Source organism: Trachemys scripta, chromosome 21 (assembly GCF_013100865.1).
Source record: "Trachemys scripta elegans isolate TJP31775 chromosome 21, CAS_Tse_1.0, whole genome shotgun sequence".
In the NCBI taxonomy this organism is placed as follows: domain Eukaryota; kingdom Metazoa; phylum Chordata; order Testudines; family Emydidae; genus Trachemys; species Trachemys scripta.
This window is the reverse complement of record NC_048318.1, coordinates 10960597-10966528: the sequence shown is the minus strand read 5'-3', so window position 1 is coordinate 10966528 and position 5932 is coordinate 10960597.

The window sequence follows — 5932 nt, the reverse complement described above, 5'->3', positions numbered from 1 at the left end:
TTTACCCTATTGATTCCTAAAGTAAAGCCCCAATGTTCTCTCTAGCCTGTTTTCAGTAATCAGAAACCTCTCCCATCCCAGCTCCCCCTGAGCAAAGAGAGCCTGTTTGCTGTGCTTCTATATATAAAGTTCAAGCCACCACACCTTTCTCTTAGGTGTTTGTGTTTTTCTGAGTGATCAAAGCAGAGACAGCTCATCCCTTTTATAATGAGCTTCAGCTGATCCTGATTACCTGGGAAGCACATCAATCTTGTATCTCCAATCCTTTTCTCCCTTAATCTTTAACCCTTTCTATACCACTGTACAGCATTAATTATAGAACATGAGAAGGGCTACACTCAGCGATCCTTTGTGACTTTTGCTGTGATGAGCATAACTGGAGTGATGTAATGAAGTTTGAATTAGGATCAGCACCTAATTGCTTTGGGCTTTTTTAAAGTCCTACTTGCTAGCAACAGTGTCATTTTGAATTTTAAAATAGCAACACAATTTTTAATAACATGCAAAGAAGTTTCCTTCTAAAAAACAGATGTTCTCACACTTCAAGGGAATATTTTAGCAGTTGTGTGTGTGATATACATAGATTCTCTCTCTCAACGTGTGTGTGTGAGTGAGAGAAAATATGTGTTTGTGGATGTATAACAGAGAGGAAATGCTTATTAGTGAACACTGCTGCATGATCTAGCGGTTAGGGCACGTCCAGAGTGAATTAAGGCCACATTAATTTGGAGTAAAAGTATCCACACAGGGGTTTAATGCAGTTTAACAAATCCATTAAAATAATAATAAAAATAAAAAAATCAAACCTTTAGTTAACTTCGATTACTTTAGCTGAGAATCCCTGTGAAGACAAGCCCATAGCTTTCAGTGTACAGCTGTCACCTGCCCCAAATTTCTCTGTCAGCTGTAGGAGGCAGAAGAATGGTTGATGGAGGTTTCCTGTTATACAGGGAAATAGAAGGACTCTGTACCTAAGGTGCAATAAACAGGGGGCATTCCTGATTCCCCGGGGTGGGGCTGCTAGGCGGTTACCCAGAGAGTGCTCAATAAACATCACTGGCATTCTACCCTGTTCCTAATGGGATGGACCAGAGCCAGTCAAAATGTCTTCCATTTTTTTTAAAACGAAGTGTTTGAGTCAAAACTGAAAGACGAAGTATGGAACCCTCACTGAATTCCATTTTAAATGTTTTATTCTAAAACTGTGGAAAAATTCCCACCTTCTCTGACTTCTTTAATCTCCCCTACATTTTTCTACTAGACAAGTGGTGGTAGTCAGGAGAAAGGGGGAAGAGGTAGACTTAAAAAAAAAGGGGGGGGGGGAAGAGAAAATAATACTCTCTCTTGCTCTTTAACTTTCATGCTCTTCAAGTGAGAGAAAGTCATATTTTGACCTTAATGTATCACTCTGGTCAACTTTTCCAACATAACCACTGATTTTGTGCACTCAACACCTGAGCTGCCTAATCTGAGAGACCGTGAGCACTCTAAACTCCATTTAAAGTCAGTGGAAGCAGCCAGTCCTCGCATGTCTGGCAAACAAACCCAGAGAGGTCACAAAAATGAAAGCATTCAAGAGGCAACTTTGGAAAACGTGGCCGTGTATCCTCTACAGTTCAACCATGAAGAGTCCAAACAATGGAGGTGGCTAGATGGTAAGTAGCTCACAAGCCTATACAAGGGGGAAATTAATTTTGATAAAGGTAAAATACTGTCAATCCATCTTCCTGTGTCCAAATAAGTCCTTCGTTTAAAAGACAACCCTCAAAGATTTTATAGGCTCATTACACTGATGCTCCTTATACATCTTTCTCATGAGGTAAATCACATGCAGTATCACCCTTGCTCAGTTTCTATGCCAAAGCTGAACAAGTCCCTGATCACTATTTGTCAACCTAAATAAATGGTGCTAATTTTCTTATAGCAGCATTCTGATGGAGTCAGCTGTCTGGTCTGCAGCAACCTCACCATGATTTGATAGTCCTCAAGACATGTCTGGGTAATGGCCAAATGTCCAATGAGCAGCTGCAAGAAGCCCTGGCAACTCATTAGCACCAATACCATCATTATCCAATGTGTTTCTATAACACCTTGTCTCCTGGAGATCTCAAAGGGCTTTACAAATCATCAGTAATGTATATCACAAAGCGCCATACTGAAACACAGTAGCACACAGCATCTTTGTAGGATAGCTGAAAATTGGAAGTGAAGAATACCTAATCCAAAACACAGGGCGAATTTTAGGTGAATGGAATATAATTTCCTGGGTTGAAATTAAACCAGATTATCAGGATTTACTATTCCACTCTTGTAAAAAGTATCATGGCACCATTAACAATCACAGGTAGCCAGGACCTTGATTTTTATATCTCCTGCAAAAACAGACACTCCCACGGTATAGTGTTGCCAATGCTATGCCCAGGCAATGCATCATTACTGACTCAAAGGGATGAGTCCCCCCTACTGGAGTGAACAGGATGCCACATAGCGGTTCAGTTCTGGTTTATATTCCTGTGTGACCATGAGCAAATAATTCAGTCGCGCTGTGCCTCGATTTCCCCCTCTGCAAAATGGAAGACAAATGCTTCATTTCTCCAGTTCTTCAAGGATTGCACCTTCAACATATGTTTCACACTGGATGGCATTCTGCCTAGGTGTCTGAGCACATTACAAGTCAAGATTCCAGTGTTCTAATCCCATCGCTGCCACTGACTTACTACCCACCTACTTCACAGAGGTGCAGTGATATTTAAATTAATTAATATTTGTGAAGGCCTTTGATATTCTCATTTAAAAGGCTCTGCATAAATGGAAAGTTATTATTATTAATAGCTCTAAGATGAGGTCACAGAGCTCAGATTTGATCAGCATCTGAATATCTCCAACTTTGGGGATCCTTTCGGATCCCTAGTAGTAATAACTAATACATGAAACCGCAAACATTGCTCTTCCTACTGATCTATTATTTTTGTCTGAAGAGCCTGAAATCTCTTCAAAAGGCAAAATTTAAGTTGTAAATATGCCAACGCACGCTGACAAGCATGCAGATTTTAATCTCCCAAATTGTGCACCACACTTAATTTTTGCTTGTACAGCTCTTATTATTATAATCTTGATAAGGCACTTGAAGGTGAGAAGCCGGGTCTAATAATTCACACCTAGTTGCAAAAAGGCAGCACTCAGACAAAGTGCTAGCTGTGAATTATTACACCTGAAGTCACACCCTGGAGTGTCTTAACATCAAATTCTAGTGTAGATGGTGGGGAAGAAGTGAATAAGAAAAGATGAGGGCTCTGCACTTATGTAAATATCAAATAAAATTCACCAATAGTCTCAGGTGTCCTTCTGGCAGGAAGTAAATTGGAAAAAAAATGCAGGTGTAAGTCATACGAGGAGAATTCAGTAGCAAACTGCTCTTGGTTACATCAGCCTAACAACTGTTTATGCAAACAATCTGGCTTACTCATTAAAGCGCTGCTCTGATCGGCTATTAACTGTAACTGACAGATTAAGAGGAGAACAGCATGAGACAGATACTTCAGAACTGAGAGCAAAACATGCCGGTAGCTTAATCTATGTTTTAATTCCAGCACCCATCTTCCCTCCTCACCCCTTTTCCCAGTACTTCACACGCGTATTTCATATTGTCTAGGGCAGATCTTGGTGCCCACGTAGACATTTTGATATTCTCTGCTGCTGCCTTGTAGCACCCACAGATTCATTTTACATTCCAAATAACCCACTGCAGCGGCCACACATTCTTCTTTGCAATACGGAGCACTCCTAAAAATCGCAGATGCTTCTGGTATCACCCACTGTGCTTCAGTACTTCAAGTCCTATACACATTCTTTAAGGTCTAATCCTTTCAAATAATAGGGCTTTCCCTAAAATGTTGCTCTGGTTCTAATGGAGAGAGGTATAAGATAGCTTAAGAAACTGAAAAAGAGTAAGTACTAACAAGGAGAACATCTTAACAATAACCACTCCTAAATAAATGCTCCTTTATATCATTCATGCTGCCAGCATCTTATGTATATATTAGGGAGGAAGGTTTGGTCCCTATCCCAAGGAGTTTACATTCTGAATTAGGCCCCAATCCTACAACAAGCCTCCAGAGGGCAGACCTATATACCAGTGCCGTGCACCACTAAAATCAATGCGGCTTTGCATGGATATAGGGATCCACCTGCATAGAGCTCATGGTGGGACCAGACAGATAGTACTGTCTAGTGGGCACTCCATTGGCTTGGGTCTACAGTGAGATGGGTTCAATTCCCAGCTCTACCAGTAAGCTTGGGCAAATTACTTTGCCTCTCTTTCCTCTCCTGCCCTTTGTCTGCTGTGTCTATTTAGACACAAGTGCTTCATAGCAGGAACTAACCTGTGGAACTCCTTGCCTGAGGAGGTTGTGAAGGCTAGGACTATAACAGGGTTTAAAGGAGAACTAGATACATTCATGGAGGTTAAGTCAATTAATGACTATTAGCCAGGATGGGTAAGGAATGGTGTCCCTAGTCTCTGTTTGTTAGAGGGTGGAGATGGATGGCAGGAGAGAGATCACTTGATCATTACCTGTTAGGTTCACTCCCTCTGGGATACCTGGTATGGGCCACTGTCGGCAGACAGGATACTGGGCTGGATGGACCTTTGGTCTGACCCAGTATGGCCGTGCTTATGTTCTTATCTTTAACTATCTGTTTGTAGAGTACCTGGCACAATGGGTGCCTGATTTTAGTTTTGAGCCCCTTGTCGCTGCCATAATACAAAAGAATAATGCATTCTTCACTATTGACTCAGATACTTCTGGGGTGAATCCGGGCTCCATTAAGCTCCAGTTCGCTGTGTGGCCTTGGGTACGTTCCTTCCCCTCTCTTTGCCTTGGCTTCCCTAGCTAAGTATTTGTGCTGTTTCTAAAACAGCAATTTCTGTACTTACCCACTGCGTAAGGGTGGTGGGGTGGTTAATTATTAATGTCAGTACAGCATATTGCACATGTAATGCACAATAACACGTCCTGACTGCATGCTATTATTAATAGTACAATATCCCATTTTAAATTCAAAGAAGTTGACCAAAGAAGGGTTAATCCATTAACCATTTCTTTTATTCAATAAGGGCTGCTTTCTTGCTCGTCTCCAGTGCAGGCTCTGTGCTCCGACATTTGGCTTTAACTGCTGGTTCTAATCAAACTCCACTGTGGAGGGGATTCCGTAGTCCATGATTCTCAAGTCACTATGGGTCAGGTTTTTCAAAACATCTCAGCTTCCATGTTGGACTAAAATAAGTGGCTAGGAATTTCCAAAGAACTGTGCTCAGCACTTTTTTTTGGGGGGGGGGGGGAGAAAAGGGGGGGGAACAACAACCCTTACTTTTTTTCATGTCCCTAAATGGGAGCTGAGCTTCATGAAAATCTGGCCTCAAATAACATCAGCCAAAGCAGATAATACCTGCATTTTACCTTTCATAGAACACTTTTCATTTCAAAATGCTTTACGAAGTACAGCCACTTCACAAACAGCACAGCACACAGCTAGCCTACGTACACACGGCACAGCAGCGTGGAGAGGAGTCATTTTGGATGGCCATACTGTGGGAAATCTTTAGTCATGTCCATACGGCATCTCATTTTTTGTAGGTTTCATCCAAGAGACCTTTCCCCTAGTTCCCACCCCTGCTCTTCTACATGGCACAGGAGTCAGTGAAAACCCCAGGAAGGTGGCGAGAGAAGCTTCGGGGAGCTGCGCCTGTAACTCTCCGGAGTCCAAGGGTTCTAAACAGAGCTGGGTGACATTTTGTAAATTGCCATCAAATTTCAAAATTAAATATATAAATCCGGGACAAATTGAACTTTCTTCTGCGTTTTTATTTTTGACCAAACCATAGAGCTGGCCAATTTTTTTTTGAACTCTTACATTTCAAGTTTTAAAGTCT